Below are 19,272 nucleotides of genomic sequence, written 5' to 3'. Positions count from 1 at the left end.
CGGTAGTCACGTAACCTGGGTAACCGGGTTCGCGTCTCCGCTCCTCCACATGCAGCTGCTGGGTGACCTTGGGCCAGTCATACTTCTTTGAAGTTTCTCAGCCCCACTCACCTCACAGAGTGTTTGTTGTGGGGGAGGAAGGGAAAGGAGAATGTTAGCCGCTTTGAGACTCCTTAAAGGGAGTGAAAGGCGGGATATCAAATCCAAACTCTTCTTCTTCTTCTTCTTATAATACTAGTTTGACCCCTTAAATGAACATAGATGAACATAGTATTTAGTGGTGGGATCTACTCTCCAGGCATTGCTTAGGTTTCAGAATTTTGTCTTTTAAAGAGTTTGCCAGCCTTATTGCCGGGGACATCTCAGAATGATGTTTTTAAAAAGCAGCCGTAAAAGCCATTAGCCAATTTCTGAAATGCAAAAATCTAACATTGTTAATAAAGAAGTTGCTTTCAGCTTGATCCGTGAACACTGTTTTGAATATGTGCCCCTATAGGACAGCCTCTTTTAAAACCACACAGCATCCCTGGAATAGGCCTTCCCAGGAGCCTTGCATGGAATTAGAATGCAAAACCTACAAGCACTGGGGGATGAAGGTGGGGGCAGGGGGAGTGGATTGCTCCGGGTGCCATCGGGGGGGTTTACGTTGCAGCTGCCCCCACCCCGGGACATGCACCGCTTGCCATGCACCCCCCAATGCGTGCCACATCCCCTGCAGGTGGCGCACCACACCCCCTGGGACACACGCCACCCATGCCCCCGGATGTACGCACAGAGAAACGCAAGAAAACTTGGAAGCATTCCATTATCTAAGACGCATGTCGAAAAAGAAACATAAAAGAATTAAATGATACAGACTCCCAACAGATTTATAGTCCTCAAAAAACCGAGCTGAAGAAGGCATTTACTCCGAAACAGGGCCCTGTCCTGGTCACCACTACTGAGTCGTACATCTGATTCACACTCCGGATACTCCTTTTCAGCCCTATTTGATTCTTTATTCTTTATTCTGATTCTATATAATATGGACTCCTTTTGACTGCCATTGAGACTTGTACAAAATACTTGTTGTGTACTGGTATTTTATGTACCTTTATACTATATCACTGCATATTTGAAACTACATTATTTCTGTACTTAAACGTTTTACCTTAAAACTATCGTACTTACACGTTGTGTTTAAATTTACTATTAGCTTCAAACTGTTATTCTTAGCAGAATATACACGTTTTTCTTTTCAACTCTCGAGTAGGAATTATTCCTTATATTGAAACTTGTGGCCTGAGCTCTTGGTATATTCTTTTTAGTGTATAACTCCTGGTGCCAGAGCAGGTTCCTTCGCCGCTGCCTACAAATCAGGCAGGAAATGTTTTTTGTTTTTCCCACAATTTTTTTATTGATTTTCCAAAATTTTTAAACATACATACATACATACATACATACATCTTAACTGTACTTGATCCGATCTTGGTAACATTGTTAAGTGACTTCCTCAAATCCCCCTGGCTGAAGTTCAGTGTATATGTATATGTAACAGTTTTCCAAAACCAATTTTCTCATAAAATTAACTTGCTCACTTAACATCTTTCTTTGTTTTCATTTTGACTTTAAACATATTATTCTCTAACATCACATATTTACCGTATTTTTCGCTCTATAACACGCACCCGACCATAACACGCACGTAGTTTTTAGAGGAGGAAAATCCGTAGGCATGCCACCCGTAGGCATTCCCTCCATAACACGCACAGACATTTCCCCTTACTTTTTAGGAGGAAAAAAGTGAGTGTTATGGTGCAAAAAATACGGTAAATCCCAAGCCTATCTGGTATTTGCAAGTTTTTCCAATTAAGTTATCTTAGCATATTTAACTAAATAGTCTTTGAATTTCATCCATTCCTCCTGCCACTCCTCCTCCTTCTGGTCGCCGACTCTTCCAATCAGGTCGGCTAGCTCTGAAAAGTCCATCATCTTCATCAAATAAGACAGGAAATGTAGATATGAAGTTTTAGGCTGGATGGAGCATAGAGAGAAGTGAGAGTCGGGTCTATGCACCAAATGGTAACAAAACTGAATTCTTCGAAAACCTAGAAGAGAAATTACTCGAGTACATGGATCAGAAAATTATTTTAATGGGAGATATGAACGGGGTGGCTTCCTTAGAAATGGATAGACGGAGAGAAGGAGCAAGCAAAGAAGGGAAATTACCAAAATCTTTTTTTTCAATGGTAAAAAATTGTAACCTGATAGATATCTGGCGGTTTAGACACCCGTTGGATAAACAATTCACTTTCTATTCGGAACCAAATCAGTCGATGTCACGGTTAGATCAGGTCTGGATTTCAAGTGAATTGACACCAAGAACCAAACAAATAGAAATTAGACCCAAAGTAATTTCAGACCATAATCCGATTGAATTTGAGTTGGAGAGTTTTGAGAAAAGAACTTTTAGATGGAGATTAAATGAATATCTTTTAGACGATCAAAAAATTGTAGAAAATGCACAGAAGAAGCTAACAGATTATTTTGCTGATAATTGTGATAAAGGAACAAAGAGTAAAGTGGTTTGGGACGCGAGCAAGGCTGTAATAAGAGGTTACTTCATCCAGCAGAATGCAATTAAAAACAGGAATAGAGAGAGAGGAAAAGAGGAAATTTTAAAGCAGATAATGGACAATGAACAAAAACTAATTAAGAAACCTAACTGTCGGAAAATAAAAGAAAAGATCAAAATCTTACAAGCCCAGTTTGCCACAATAATAAATAGAGAGGTGGAATGGAATATTAAGAGATTAAGACAAAGGAACTTTGAATTCTCAAATAAACCAGGCAAGTGGCTTGCGTGGCAAATTAAAAAAAGGAAAGAACAGAGCACAATAAATAAAATTACAGTAGAGGGAGAAGAAATAAGCGATCCAAAAGGAATCAGGAAAGAATTCTTGGACTACTATAGAAGCCTTTACAAAAACAAGGAGAGAAACAATTTGAGGAGAATAGAGAGATTTCTGAAGGATAAAAGGGTGCAGAAAATCCCAACAGATAAAAAACAACAATTGAACGCTCCTATTGAAACAGAAGAGATAGTAGAAGTAATCAAAGAATTGAAGAGAGGAAAAGCCCCAGGACCTGATGGATTCACTGCGGGTTATTACAAAGAGATGAAATCCATCTTGGTGAACCCACTGAAGGAGGTTATGAATAACATCCTAAGAGAAGAAGAAATTCCGGAAACATGGAAAGAGGCATATGTTACATTTATTCCAAAACAAGATGCAGATCCAACCCAAGTCAAAAATTATAGACCGATTTCACTGCTGAATATAGATTACAAAATCTTTGCAGGAGTTCTGGCGAGGAGGATGAAGATTTTGTTATCAGAAACTATCCACAAAGACCAAGCGGGTTTTCTTCCTGGCAGGCAGATGAGAGACAATATAAGGAACATAATTAATATGTTAGAATATCTGTCTGCCAGGTATGACAAACAAGCTATAATGATGTTTGTGGACGCAGAGAAAGCATTCGATAATGTGGCATGGGACTTTATGCTGAAAAATTTGGAATATATGGAAGTGGGCAAAGATTTTTTTAATGGGATAAAAGCAATTTATAGGGAGCAGAAAGCTAAATTGATCATAAATAATGTAGTAACGGAAGAAATAAAGATACAGAAAGGAACGAGACAGGGTTGCCCACTTTCCCCACTTCTATTTATAACGGTGCTAGAAGTCCTTCTGAATTCAATTAGGCAAAACAAAAAAATAAAAGGAGTAACAATCGGTCATAATGAGTACAAAATTAAAGCATTCGCAGACGACTTGGTAATAATGACTGAAGATCCCATAACTACAATTGAAGAAATCTTAAAGGAAATAGATCTGTTCGGAGATGTGGCAGGCTTCAAACTAAATAAGAAGAAAACGAAAATGATAGCCAAAAATATGGATCAGAGGGTAATAGAAACAATTCAACAACAGTCACAGATAGAGGTGGTTAAAAAAGTTAAATATCTTGGAATTTGGGTAACCCCTAAAAATATAGACTTATATAAGAACAATTATGAAACAGTGTGGAAAGAAATCAGAAAGGACCTAGAAGTGTGGGGAAGACTAAAACTGTCATTTTGGGGAAGGATTAACACAATTAAGATGAATGTGCTACCAAGGTTGTTGTTTCTATTCCAGACCATTCCAATAATTAAGGGGAATGGAGTCTTTAAGGAGTGGCAAAGGGTGCTCTCAAGATATATTTGGCAGGGCAAAAAACCGAGAATTCAATTTAAATTGTTAACAGATATAAGAGAAAGAGGAGGTTTTGCCCTGCCAGATTTGAAATTATACTATGAGGCATCATGTCTTTGCTGGCTGAAAGACTGGGTCAAGTTAGTGAACAATGAATTGCTAGATCTGGAGGGTTTCGACAACAGGTTCGGTTGGCACACCTACTTGTGGCACGGAAAAAGGAAAGTACACAAGGGATTCGAAAACCACATCTTTCGAGGCCCACTAATTGAAATATGGGAAAGGTACAAAAACCTGTTGGAGCCTAAAGTTCCACACTGGTTATCACCTCTTGAAGTGTTAAGTGTGAAAAAGATTAATATGAGAAGTAACTGGGTAACATACAGCCAATTATTAATTAAAGAAGGTGGGAAATGGAGATTGAAACCTTATGGGCAGGTTAAAGAACTAGTATTTGATTGGCTACAGTATTTCCAAATAAATGCAATGTTTAAAGAAGACAACAAAGAAAGAGGATATGTGGATAAAGACTCTAAATTTCAGACGGAAATTATAGACAATGATGTGAAAACTTTATCTAAAATGTATAAGATGTTGTTAGATTGGAATTTAGTAGATGAGGAAGTCAAGTCCGTTATGATTCACTGGGCTAGAGATGTGGGCCATAGTATACAATTTGAAGATTGGGAAAAACTGTGGAAAGATGGATTAAACTTTACAGCATGTACGACAATAAAAGAAAATGTCATGAAGATGTTTTATAGGTGGTATATAACACCTATAAAATTATCGAAAATGTACAAGGTTTGTAATAAGTGCTGGAAATGCAAAGACAAGGAAGGCTCCTTCTACCACATGTGGTGGGAGTGTAGAAAAGTGAAAGAATTCTGGGAAAAAATATATATCGAACTCAAGAAGATCCTAAAATATACGTTTTTAAAGAAACCAGAAATCTTCCTATTGGGGATACTAGGGAACGAGATACAAAAGAAGGATTGTAAATTTGTGTACTACGCGGTTACAGCAGCAAGGGTAACGCTAGCCCAGAAGTGGAAACAGCAGGAAATACCAACGGTGGATGAGTGGAGAGCAAAATTATTAGACTACGCGGAGTTGGATAAATTGACAGGAAAGATTAGATATTTAAGAGACCAAAAGTTCATTAAGGATTGGGGAAAATATGTAGATTACCTGGAATATATAAGTGAGGGACAAACAACGTTAAGGGGATTTAAAGAAGCATTGTGAAAGACGAAGAGTTATTGACTAAAGGGAATAGAAGAGAGAGAGATATATATTGTCAATATAAGCTAAGAAATGCGTAATCTTAATTATTACCACGAATGATTTACGGACAAGCTGAAGGAAGTCTTATAAGAGATGGAAATGTGAAATATCTGATGTGAAACATGTAACGTGTACTATTTTTTTTTCTCTTCTTTTCTTTTTATTTTCTTCTTATTTTTTGTCTATTTTTTATTTGTAAATCAATAAAAAATTTAAATATGGGAAAAAAAAAAAGAGAGAAGTGAGAGTCTGTGTAGAGGATAGTTTACTGTACAAATATTCCTTTTTTGAGGCAAGCGTGGCCCCATTATTTAAGCGTAATAAAGCTTTTCTTCTTGCAGCCAATGGTAATTTCTTTATCGCATGTTAAATTTTCATACCAATATGTCAAAAAAGACTCTTGATTTTCTTTTTCAGTGATGTGCATATTTATTTAAATTTGATGAATTAACAGACCCTTTTAAACAATAAGCAATTAAATAAATTAATGGGCCATTTTAAAAGCAGGTGATTGATCTACCAAAATCCTTCATTCTAGCTTTTGGAGCAAGCTCCCAGAAGACAGCTTCCAGTGAAGGCAGTTTTTAAAGTTACTAATATGACAATTCAGTCATTTAACTTTTTTTAAAAAAAAATGTCACCAGTGGAGTTCCCAGGAAAGTCAAGAAAAGGCTTGGAGAAGCAAAAAGGATTTTCAGGCATGTATGAAGGCCACAAGAGATGAGTCCTGTAACAACAACAACGACGACGACGACAACAACAACAACAACAACAACAACAACAACAACAACAACATTATTTGCACCATGATAAAGACCAACAGCACCACCTAGTGAATCTAGGGTTCTGAACCCCTGAGAAGAATAAAATAAATAAGCAAACAAACATCCTTAGTTTTATCTCCAGTCTACCTCCTGAGGCCCTTTCACGATAGTTCAGTTGTTCTGAACATGACAGTTCTTTCAGAATGGAACTATCCCTTAAATAACTTTCCAATTAGTTACCTGGACTACTTTCATCTATACTCCATCTAAGGAAGCAAGGTGGCTTTTACCCGACTTAGTTCAAATATTCATTTGAGGAGTGCGAATTTGGTATTTTCTCATTAACGTGCAAAAATTGCATTTCTCTCCCATCCCTATTCAGAAGACTTCCTGGCTGTCTGAACTTCCTAATTTGAAAAGCCCCATAAGAGATGTTAACCACATAGTGTCTTCCCTGGAACTCAGACTGAAGCATAGGAGGTTGGTTACCAAGCATCCGAGATCAGTACATCCCATTTACCTTTTTTAAAAAAATCCATATTGGTTTCTTTAAAAGTAAAAAGACTTCATGTTTTTCAAAAGAAGGACTAACAGTGGCTGGGAACACAGAAAGTAGCCTCTCCATTTTCCCCTGCTTCCAAGGAAGTCCGGTGGAGGATGGCATGGGATTTGGGGGAAATGTGGACACTGAGGGCAGGTGTAGAATACAGACTGTTGGTGAGATTGCATGCAGAACACTCACCAACATGCTCTGGCAACCTGAAAGCAACAAAAATATGCACTTTAACAATAAGAATTTCACTTCCTTTCTTCCCAAACATAATTTATTTTCTCATTAACTGTGAGTGAATGGTATAAAAATAAAAATCAGTTTGTTTGTGTGTGTGTGTAGGGGAGGAATTTTTGGAACAGCACTAGTTAGAACTGTCAATATCACTGTTGCCTTGTGGTTGCAGTGCAGGCAAGAGGAAATCTGGTCCCAGCCACCAATGAGGAAGTCAGGGGCTGCTGCAATGGGCCAGCAAGAGCATTAGCGAGGGGCCTGGTACCACAGCTGTCAGCTAACGGGCCATCAGCTTCATGGAGTTTCCTTCCCCTTCCACTGCAGCAAAGCTAGAAGTGAGAGGAAGAACACTTTGGTTAGAAAATCAATCAGAGGTCACCGACAGCTTCCTCCCAGCAAGAACACCGGCAAGGGGTTCCCTAAGTGGATTGAAATGCCTGGTAAGAACTCACATTCTCAAGATGCCCACCCTTCCTCTACCTTTGTCCTCCATTCCCTTGTGCATCTGATTTGTTTAGTTGGGAGGCAGTGATGGCCGCCAACCTAGGTGGCTTTGAAAGACGATTAGACAAATTCCTGGAGGAGAGGGCTATCGATGGCTACTAGCCATGATTGCATTGCTCTGCCATGTCAACAAACTGGAGGCCAATGGTGCTTCTGAAAACTACAGGAGGTCTGGGTCCTGCTTGCTGGTTTCTCACAGGTATCTGGATGCTGGACTAGGTGAGCCACTGGCCTGACCCCACAGGCTATTCTTATATTCTTATGCTCTTATGTTCTTATTTTTTGTTTATGCACAGATTCAGGTGCTACAACTCTCATTGGTTCTCCAGACCATTGGCCACATTGGCTGGAGCTGATGGGAGTCCAAAAATATCTGGAGGACCACGGGTTAGCAGCCTCTGAGGTATTGCACCTAGTTACTTTCAGCACTCTAGAAACAGCAAAGTATGATGAGGAAGATGTGGGGAGTGCAGCATCACTACGAAACCTTCACACTGGAGTGGTGGGAATGTCTTTGGAACCAAGCCTGGGATGAATGGTATATCAATAAAGTTAAATACTGCTCTTCAGACTGTGCAATATTGCCAAACAGAAAAAAGAATCTGCCCCCTTTTAAAAGAAAAACAAAACAAAGCAAAATAAGACCTTCTGTAATGCAACTTATGCCATCAACAAAGGGACTTTTATTTTTTCAAAAGTTTACTCATAGACTTAATTAGATCCACATGGTTATAAATGTGCATCCTTTGATTTAATACCTGTTTCCAACTCCCCCATCCAGGCCCAATAAAAACAACAGCATTGCTATTCTCCTATAAGCCAACTGGACCTCTATGCACAAGGTATATATGAGAAGCAAATTAGCAGGGTACATCATTAAATTGGTCATAAAAGGGGAGCTGGCATAATGTGACTATCTGGTTACATTAATATGCTTCCTAGCATACTTTAGGAAATTAAAGGAAACATCACTCCATAGAAAAACATTACTGCAGTTTCAGTATATCATATAGTGCTTTCCCTTGCCATATGTTCCCCTGTTTTATGGTTGTTTCAGACTTATCTTCAAACCACTTGTAATAGGGCAGAGAAGTCCTCAGTCAGTGTTAAGACTTGATCCTTACATTTTCCAAGTTTCAAAGCAGGTGTTTTTAATTTGAATGGCGCAAAGAAGGTTAAATCTTTGTAAATGTTCCTCACCTATAGAAAGCTAATTCGACAAAACAATTCGGGAACTCTGAGATGAGACTTCCCGCAGCTTCCATTTTCTCTTAACCCTTAAGGTGTTGTCTCCCTGCAAAACGTTTGTAGACATTAAAAACACAGCTCTGGCCTAGTGATTTATTGAGATCACTTCCTTATGGATCAAAGCGAGTCTCAAGAATCAAGGAAAGGAGATCCAAGAGCGTTGATGTTGGGAATGGAGCCAAGCCTGGCAATCAGCCTGTAACTAAGTCTAAGCACATGCAAATGAACCAACCATGTATTGCTACCTTATTTAGCCCTGTCAATGGAAGGGTTGCTGGTTATGGCTACCTCAAGCTTGTGCTCACCAATGCTAATGTGTGGTGTGCTGGCAACATCCTGACCCAGGATGTTGGTCTTCACCAGGCTGATGGTAAGGTTGAAGTCCATGCAGGCATGGGCAAAACAATTGATGAGTTTCTGCAGAGCTTCCTCAGAGTGCGCTGTCAAGGCTGCGTCATTTGCAAACAACATCTCTCAGATAAGAACCTGCCACACTTTTGTCTTGAGGTGGAGACAAGACAGGTTGAACAGACCCCCCGTGACTCCTTGAATGGATGTACACACTGTCTTCAGTTGAGCTGTAGGCATATGAGAGCAACAGGGAGAAGAATATGCCAAAGAGAGCTGGGGTGAGAACACAGCCCTGTTTCACACTGCTGGGCATGACGATGATGGTGGTGGTGATAATGACGATGACAACAACAACAGAAATAGAAATTTGTTATTTATACCCCGCCCATCTGGCTGGGTTTCCCCAGCCACTTTGGGCGGCTCCCAACAGAATATTAAAAACACAACAAAACATCAACATTAAAAACTTCCCTAAACAGGGCTGCCTTCAGATGTCTTCTAAAAGTCATTTCCTTCTAAATGTTCATTTCCTTGGCATCTGATGGGAGGGCATTCCACATGGTGGGCACCACCACTGAGAAGGCCCTCTGCTTGGTTCCCTGTAACCTCACTTCTCGCAGTGAGGGAACTGCTAGAAGGCCCTCAGAGCTGGACCTCAGTGTCCGGGCTGAACGATGGGGATGGAGACGCTTCTTCAGGTATACTGGGCCAAGGCTGAGGCATCAAATGGCAGGACAGAGTCTCAAACAAAGATGTACTTTCCCAAGCCCACATTCCTAGCATGTCACAGGAGCCTTTCTAATCAGCCTTTGGTGCTCTTTCTGCCCATGCCCTGTCCCGAGGCTATACCCCTCACCACCCCTGCTCCTCTTTTTCTGGATTTTAGGCTGCCTTTGAGAGCAGTCCTGCTCATAGACACACTGTCTGATTTGACTCTTGAAATTTCCAGCTGGATGCCCATCTTTGCATCTCATCTGTCTGCATATCTGCCCAGTGGATGCCCTACTGGGGCCAGGGGACACCAGATCCCCTCAAAGTCCTTTTGATCCTGCCCAGTAGCATACAGTAGCCTAGGAACACCAGATTTCCTTCTTACAACCTAGCTCCCCACTTCTCTATGTAGTTTAAGAATAGGTAAAGACCTCCATCTCTTTCTCCTCACCATCCTGCCCCCTCCCTCATTGATCTAGGCATTGCCACACTGCCACCTGCCTTGACTCACTGCCACCCTGCTTCCCTTCTGGGATAGGTTTCAGTAACTCCATACTCAGCAGCTAAGGTGATTTAGCTGTTGCTGCCTTTTAATAAACTTTTCTGCATTAAGTCCCAAAATCTAAGCTCTGCTTTCCCTTCCCAGGGCTCTTACAGGAATGCGCTAATATACGCGTATTGCTAGTTTCTGGGCCAGCTGCATCAGATTGACAGTAGCCTGTCAGACTGTCCTCTGGGAGGAATCGAGCCAGCAGCTGCCAAGGGAGTTTCTCAGACTGGCTTGTTTGGAAGGCAATCGACCAGAGTCCCTTGTTTGGAACTAACAGGAAGCTATGGCTAATTGTGGCTTCCTAGTTTATTTCCTTGCTCACATGAAGCAAAGTGGGAGCAAATGTGTTGCATGTGAGCACACAAAGCCTATGCATACCTTGGCTTATTAAACTAATCAGTAATAGCAACTTTCAATTTACCAGCTAGTTGGAAAATACTCTTGCATTTCTGAAGCTGTTTCTGACCTTCCAAGTGTCTCCATTTCCCAGGGACAGTCCCAGATTTACAGAAGCCATCTTGGTTTCTGATTTGATCCCAGAATGTCCCACTTTTCCTTAGGACGCCCCTATTTTCATCGGAGAAATGTTGGAGGGTATAGAGTTATCTGACCCCCAAGCCATCTGAAGGCAATCCTGTATAGGGAAGGTTTTTAGTTTTATATAAGTTGGAAGCTGCCCAGAGTTACTGGGGCAAGCCAGTCAGTTGGATGGGGTATAAATAGAAGAAGAAGAAGAAGAAGAAGAAGAAGAAGAAGAAGAAGAAGAAGAAGAAAAGGAAGAAGAAGAAATTATTTATACCCCGCCCATCTGGCTGGGTTTCCCCAGCCACTCTGGGCAGCTTCCAACAAAATATTAAAATACAGTGGTCTGTTAAACATTAAAAGTTTCCATAAACAGGGCTGCCTTCAGATGTCTTCTAAAAATCTGGTAGTTGTTCTTCTCTTTGACATCTGGTGGGAGGGCATTCCACAGGGTGGATGCCACTACCGAGAAGGCCCTCTGCCTGGTTCCCTGTAACTTGGCTTCTCTCAGTGAGGGAACCGCCAGAAGGCCCTCAGAGCTGGACCTCAGTGTCTGGGTAGAACGATAGGGGTGGAGACACTCCTTCAGGTATACTGGACCGAGGCCGTTTAGGGCTTTAAAGGTCAGCACCAACACTTTGAAATGTACTGGGAGCCAATGTAGATCTTTCAAGACCGGTGTTATGTGGTTTCAGCAGCCGCTCCCAGTCACCAGTCTAGCTGCCACATTCTGGATTAGTTGTAGTTTCAAGGTTACCTTCAAAGGTAGCCCCACATAGAGCGCATTGCAGTAATTCAAGCGAGAGATGATGATGATGATTAAAATAGGATGCCCCTATTTTCATCAGAGAAATGTTGGAGTGTATATACTGTTTTGGGTCTGGTGTGTTACTGTACCAGGGAATTAAATATATAATATTAAAGATGGCCTTTCCTTTCACCAATAAGTGGTAGCTATCATCTGTTAAATTACGAAAGGGCACACATTATTGTTGTGCAAATTCCTTTCAATACAATCATCAATTTATCAGCTAAACAGCAGGTGAGTAGCCAAGTAAAAATGCCTTGATCCACATGGCTCTGCTCTCAGTGGATTTATTTTCCCCTGTGATGATCTCTTTTGAAACGCTTCCTCATTTCTTAGCAAAACAATGTAAAGTTTCTGCAGGGTATAAAGAGATGTGAGATTATGAAATCAAATGAGCCCATGCTGTCTCAGTGGATTTGACTGTTATTAACTGCCCAAGAGATTCAAATCCAGGTTCTAAATTAATCCCGTTGCTGATACAGGCATATCTTTCTAGGGCTCTAGGAAGGCAGCTTGCAGAAGCTGTCTTCTCTACAAGTTAAAAGCTAACCACTCAGAAGGGTCATTTCTGGTGGGATGAAGCTGGGTCATCAGTTATCCCCCACTCCAACAGGGAAGGAAATAATAACCCCCTTCAAGATACTTTTCATAAGACATCCCACAACAGTAAGTAAAACACAAGGTGTACTAAAATTAGGAAGGAGCTGGATCGTGATGTTGTAAATGGAGTTCATGCAGTGGGGTTCGAAAATCCTGGGCTCCTTGAAAGCTTATCAGAGGCTAATGATAGACTGGGTGAGGGATTTGGGGCATAACATTCCACTTTTAGATTGGGAAAGGTTATGGAAAACAGATTTGAAATTCTCGGCATATTGTACGCTGAAAGAAAACTATATGAAAATTATGTACAGGTGGTAATTGACTCCTAGTAAGTTAGCAAAGGGACGCGGGTGGCACTGTGGGTTAAACCACAGTTCGAATCCCCGCGATGGGGTGAGCTCCCGTTGCTCAGTCCCTGCTCCTGCCAACCTAGCAGTTCGAAAGCACGTCAAAGATCAAGTAGATAAATAGGTACCACTCCGGCAGGAAGGTAAACGGTGTTTCTGTGCACTGCTCTGGCTCACCAGAAGTGGCTTAGTCATGCTGGCCACATGACCCGGAAGCTGTACGCCGGCTCCCTCGGCCAATAAAGCAAGATGAGCGCCACAACCCCCAAGTCGGCCACGACTGGACCTAATGATCAAGGGTCCCTTTACCTTTACTTTAAGTTAGCAAAAATGTATAAGACAAGTACAAATACCTGCTGGAAATGTAGAGAAAAAGAAGGTACCTTTTATCATATGTGGTGGTTGTGTAAGGTAATAAAAGCATTCTGGGAAATGATATATAATGAATTGAAAAAAAATGTTTAAAATAACTTTTATTAAAAAAAAACCAAAAAAAAAACAGAAGCTTTCTTATTAGGAATTGTAGGTACCGCCATCCCAAAGGAGATGACTTTTTATGTATACGACAGCAGCCACATGGATGCCACTAGCCTGGAGATGGAAAGAAGACAAAGACCCTACTAGAGAAGAATGGCAAATTAAATTGTTGGACTATGTGGAATTGGAAAACTGACTGGAAAGCTCAGGAACCAAGAAGACAAAAACTTCAAGAAAGAATGGGGGGAATTATAATTTATTTAGGAGACCACTGCAAGCAGATGAAAACATTGGCAGGATTTTAACAACACTTGTAATGTAACAATTACTATGGACAATATGGAGAGATACAAAATGTAAATCATGAAATAATACGCAGCTGAAAATGTTGACAATAAGACCCATGGAGAGGGTGGTGGGAAGTCTGGAGATTCGGAGAAATCTCTAAAGGTGGATATGCATTGTTATAACTTTACGCTTGCAAAATCAAATAAAAACTATGTTCAAAAACAGAAGAAAAGGAAGCTTATAGGAGGCTTTTCACTTTCCCAGCATGCTGTTGTGCTTGTTCCAATTCTCTCAGACAGCACCTGAAGTGATAAGCTTGTTTCTAGATTGTACCACTTTATGCCGCAAGGGTGGGTGCTGAGGATCCCTGGAGAGGACATTCTCTGAGGCAGCCCCTAAGTTGTGGAACTACTTTCTCACAGAGATGTGTGCTTCATTATACAGCTTTGGACGATTGCTGAAGATGCATCTCTTTAACAAGGCTCCTCCCCCCGTTCCTCCACATGCAGCTGCTGGGTGACCTTGGGATAGTCACACTTCTTTGAAGTCTCTCAGCCTCACTCACCTGACAGAATAAAAAAATTCCTTCCAGTAGCACCTTAGAGACCAACTGAGTTTGTTATTGGTATGAGCTTTCGTGTGCATGCACACTTCTTCAGATACCACGAAAGCTCATACCAATAATAAACTTAGTTGGTCTCTAAGGTGCTACTGGAAGGAATTTTTTTTATTTTTTATTTTGTTTTGCCTACGGCAGATCAACACAGCTACCTACCTGTCACCTCCCAGAGTGTTTGTTGTGGGGGAGGAAGGAGATTGTTAGCCGCTTTGAGACTCCTTAGGGTAGTGATAAAGTGGGATATCAAATCCAAACTCCTACTCCTCCTCCTTTTTCTGGCTTTTGACACTGAAGATGAATATTGTTAGGACCCACTTTGTTTTTGAAATTAAACTGTTTGATATTAAAACACAATATGATGCAATATTAATGTTGCGTTTTAATTGCTGAAACCTTCCCTGGGACTTTAGGCTGAAGGGCAGGCAATAAATTATTGCAATAACAATGGTTATTATTTTTAATCCTTGTGCATAGAAAATTGCAAGGTTAGAAGCCTCCTTAACAATGAGATTTTTTCCCTTTAGTCTCAGTAGAGATTTTTTTTTTGCTTGTTTATGGCACAGGGGAGCACTCAGTCATGTGAACACCCACCTGAAGTATAAAAGGTACAGGCGTACCATTTTCTTTGTAGCAAACCAACCCTAAAGAAATAATAATAATAATAATAATAATAATAATAATAATAATAAATTTTTATTTATACCCCGCCCTTCCCTGTTTAAAAACTGGGCTAAGGGCAGCTAACAGCAAATATAAAACATTGATTAAAATGCGACTTAAAAACAGCATACAATACAACACAAATGCAGCATCAATGTCAATAAAATTCAAAAATTCAGGGATCATTTTTTTGGGGGTGGGGGAACCACAGTCAGTAGACATCAAATGATCACCAGGGCTAACTGGCCAAGTTGGTCCTACTAGGGCCAGCAAGGAGACCAGGGAAGAGTTTAAATGTGGAGTTCCAGAAGGGTTTCTTCATAGAAAAGGAAAGGGAAAAGGGAATAGAGGATCAGGCTAATTCAAATTGAAGGCCAGGCGGAATAGCTCTGTCTTACAGGCCCTGCGGAAGGAGATCAAGTCTGGCTTCTTTAGGGCCCAGGACCTTTAAGCTATTATTATTCATGGACCTAGGGGTCCTCTGTGGGACATACCAGGAGAGGCGGTCCCGAAAGTACGATAGGACTCAGGATGGGGCTGTGCAGCTGAAGAAGTGATGTTCTGCAGAGAGGAGTTGGCTCTGATCACAGCACTGTCAATGAATTTTATGGGATTCAGGAAAGTATCTGGGGCATTGCTTAAAGGGGTCTCAAGTCAAAGCGAAGAATTAAGGGGTGGATTGGATAAGGGTCTTGGATTCTGTCTCTCCTCCCTCTCATCAAACCCAAAAGGCCTAGGACACCTGTTTTCCACTTGCCCCCAAGGTTCTGCCATTTCTCCTGGGGTAGGGGGTGTTAAGCTAATATTACACTGGAGATAAAAAGAACTGTTTTATTTCCTGCTTCATTTTGGATATTACAGAGTTTTGCAAAGCACCTCAGCTCCGTCTTACAGCCATTGTTAGCGAAGGAGGATGGATTTTGGTCCTGCATCATCAGGCATGAACTGAATCCTCTTGCTCCCTTATACTTGCTAGCTGCAACAGCTGCAAGAGGGCAAATCCTGCTTCCCAGTTTTCAAAACAACAGCCTGACTTAGTGCTGAAAAGACTATTAGTACTATGGAGACTTAACCTTCACTGGCAGAGGAGTTGTCTTTCATTCATCAGCCCTCCTCTGTTCATTTTGATTTCTGCCAATCACTTTATGCCAGACGAAGAAGGATATGTATTGACGGTTCAGTCTCCAAATCCTGCACTTAACATGACATCGTAAATGCTAGTTAGAATCCATTGTTGTACATTACAATACTAGCAAAATGCCTATCATAATGATGAACGGGATGTGTGTGTGGAGAATGGGGGTTTGTCTATTGAAAGGACTGCTGGAGACGGGTGCAAGCAACCACAGGGACATTGCCAGTAAGTCCCATTCTGCTAGAATGGGACACAAAAGATGAGGAGGTCAAATCGGTCATAATCAAATGGGCACAGTATATAGGACATAATATACAATTTGAGGACTGGGAAAAATTGTGGAAAATAAATTTGAAATTTACAGGTTGTTCTCTTTTGAAAGAAAATTATATGAAAATGATGTATAGATGGTATATTACACCAGTACAGATAGCAAAAATGTACAAAACTGGGTCAAACACATGTTGGAAATGTAAAGAAAAAGAAGGGACTTTTTATCAGATGTGGTGGGAATGTAGAGAAGTTTTAAAAAATTGGGAAATGATATATAATGAGTTGAAAAAAAATGTTTAAAATGACATTTGTAAAAAAAACCAGAAGCATTTCTGTTAGGGATTGTAGGACAAGACCTGCCAAGAAAAACAAATAACTTATTTATGTATGCTACAACAGCGGCAAGAGTCTTGATAGCACAAGGATGGAAGAATGAGGAAACCCCAACGAAAGAACAGTGGCAAGAAAAATTGATGAGCTACACAGAGCTGGCTAAATTGACATACAAATTGTGGGATAAGGACAACTGTGACTTTAAGGAAGAATGGGAGCTTTTTACAACTTATCTAAAAGACAACAGATTTTGAATAAACATACACAAATTTATTACAGTGGTGCCCTGCAAGACGAAAAACTCGATAGACGAAAGGGTTTTCCGTTTTTTGAGTCGTTCCGCAAGACGAATTTCCCTATGGGCTTGCTTCTTGCGAGTTCTTGCGAGTTTGTTTCCTTTTTCTTAAAGCCGCTAAGCCGTTAATAGCCGCTAAGCCGCTAATAGCCGCTAAGCCGCTAATAGCCGTGCTTCGCAAGATGAAAAAACCGCAAGACGAAGAGACTCGCGGAACGGATTAATTTCATCTTGCGAGGCACCACTGTAGTTGATAACATGGTAGATAGATACTGTAAGGATATGTATAATTTTACAACATGCAGAGAATAATATGTTCTGAGAAAATCAGAGAGAGGAGCTGAGGGAAGTCTCGGGGGGGAGGGAAGGTTTGAAGGGGGTGGGGGAAATGAATATGATATGTTTTGATAATCTGTTATATTGAAATTGTTAATAAAAACTTTTTTTAAAAAAAGACATTGCCAGTAAGGCCCAACCACCCACTGCTGGCATGGAGGGCACATTTTGCTTCTACTTTATTCTCAAGTGCAACACGTAAATTCTCCCAGCAGAGTGAAGGACATGATTATATAGCAGAAAATAAAGGGAGCCACATATGTAGAATAGAAAGTAAAGAGGCACACTCAGACATCAGTGTGGTGGTGGTTAAACATATTTTCTGCTCCCTAGTAACCCTGCCCCCTTGGAATCCTGACCATTGAGTATACCCTGTAATTCCAGTCTGAAGCTATTTGCAGAGCACTTATTGGGTTCAGTTTCTTAATCACACTTGAGCCCTTTTCAGGCATTCATCTCTCATGCTCTTAGACTCATGTGAGAGGAAAAACAGGGCCACAATCTCTGGCCTAGCCCCCTCCATCCATGCTCCTGTTTGTCCATTTGAGGATGCAGTCAGAAGTGGGGAGCCTGCTGTACATGTGTAACCCCCCCCCCGCTGCCCAATTTAGGGATTGGCCCAGGTGCATATGGGCAAAATGGAGGAAGAAAAGGCAGAGACTATTATCTGAAGATATGTAAGCCTTCAGACATTATAGAAAACCAAGAGAAAACGCTGAATGGCTTGGATTTCCTCTTCCTACATTGATGCTCTAATATCAGTAAAGAAGTCATAAATCTCCTAACCCTCTGGTGAGAAATATAAGCTGTTTCTGTTTCTCAAGTTTTCTGTTGAATGAGGTACAAACATTTCACTTTGGGAATTATATAGGAAGTGCAAAACAGGAAGTGGAATCCCTCCCACTTCCTGCCTCACCCTCCTTTTTTTTTTAACATTCAAAGCTGCTTTGAGGTTGGAAGCACACAAGAAGGTCCCTCACATAAAATTATTGTAAAGCAGAAAATGTCTGAAAGTTTCACTGGGAAAACTGAATTTTCAAGAAACCAAGCCAAAGGACAATAAAACCCAACCTCCAAAACAATATAATAGAATGTTAAAGCCTTTTAAAACAAACCATAACTTAGGAAACGTAACCTATAAATATTTTAAAATAAATATGCACTGAAACCCAGTACAGCCATCCGCACTGGGGTGGGGGGTTAAAAATGATATGCCAATACTCATATTTTGATAGAAGTGCTATGGGTGCCAGCACAAAATGTATTCCATGGGTAGCAGAAAAAAAGAGATGTGATGGCACTCCGTATTGGTGGATAGTTACACAAAAAACACTGTAGCCAAGCAAAATCATGAATAATTCTCATCAACTACTGGAGACTCTGGTGCAAACCTGGTTCAAGAGCACAGAAACATCAGACATTGTCTTGGAAACTCTTGTTCACTGCCATTACTACAAATGCACAGAATTTTTTTTGTATCCCTCCACATTTCCATTGATTACACCACATTGAAACAGTGCGCCTCACTCTCATGACATTTTCTGTATTTTCCCTTCCACTTTTACCTCAAATCTTTTCTCCTGTTTAGATCCTTTACTAGTTGTCCACTTCTCTGTTACCTCCCATTGTCACTGTCAAAGGCCAGAGCTGGTAACCTTATCCTCTGTCTCTTGGAATGTGGGGTGACTTCACTATTTGTGTCATAACTGCTGAGATGGATGACATCATAGTGCACAGTGACAACAACTGACATGCATTAGCACATTATGAGTTGTAACCGAAGGGCACTGCTGCTAGGTTATCACTGCCCAGACTGCTCCTTCTGAGAAACATACCCCTTCTTGCTCGCTGCTGCTGCTGGTGGTGGTTATGTGATGTCTCCAACTTCCTTCAAATCCCACAACATTGTTCTGTAGATGAATGTGCTTTTCTGTCTTAGGCTGTAGGCATAGAGCCAGTCAGAAGCTGCAACAATACTACTCTCCTTGGCTTACTAACTGCCTTTTTATTCAGTGTTTTGAAAACATGTTTACTTTTTCAATACCAGAAAAGAAACATCATATAATTAAATGTCATTTTAGTTACTAACAATTTCTGGCATGTTTGTCCCTGTTCAAGTTACACCCAGCGCAGGTGCCC

The 19,272-nt window shown here is 40.8% G+C and overlaps 1 long non-coding RNA gene across 2 annotated transcripts; it reads right to left on the bottom strand.

Annotated features, from left to right (window-relative positions):
- Nucleotides 1-6,581: 6,581 nt before the first annotated feature.
- On the bottom strand, nucleotides 6,582-18,794 carry LOC128413749 (uncharacterized). 2 transcript variants are annotated; one of them, XR_008330433.1, is made up of 3 exons: nucleotides 18,699-18,794; nucleotides 15,835-15,957; nucleotides 6,582-7,405 (listed from the first exon to the last, which is right to left on the bottom strand). It is a non-coding gene; the product is annotated as an uncharacterized LOC128413749 (long non-coding RNA). The 2 variants fall into 2 exon arrangements; XR_008330432.1 differs by having other exon boundaries at nucleotides 15,835-15,952.
- Nucleotides 18,795-19,272: the final 478 nt, after the last annotated feature.

This window comes from Podarcis raffonei, chromosome 5, assembly GCF_027172205.1.
Source record: "Podarcis raffonei isolate rPodRaf1 chromosome 5, rPodRaf1.pri, whole genome shotgun sequence".
NCBI classification, from domain to species: Eukaryota; Metazoa; Chordata; class Lepidosauria; order Squamata; family Lacertidae; genus Podarcis; species Podarcis raffonei.
This window is presented reverse-complemented; position numbering and strand designations above follow the sequence as displayed.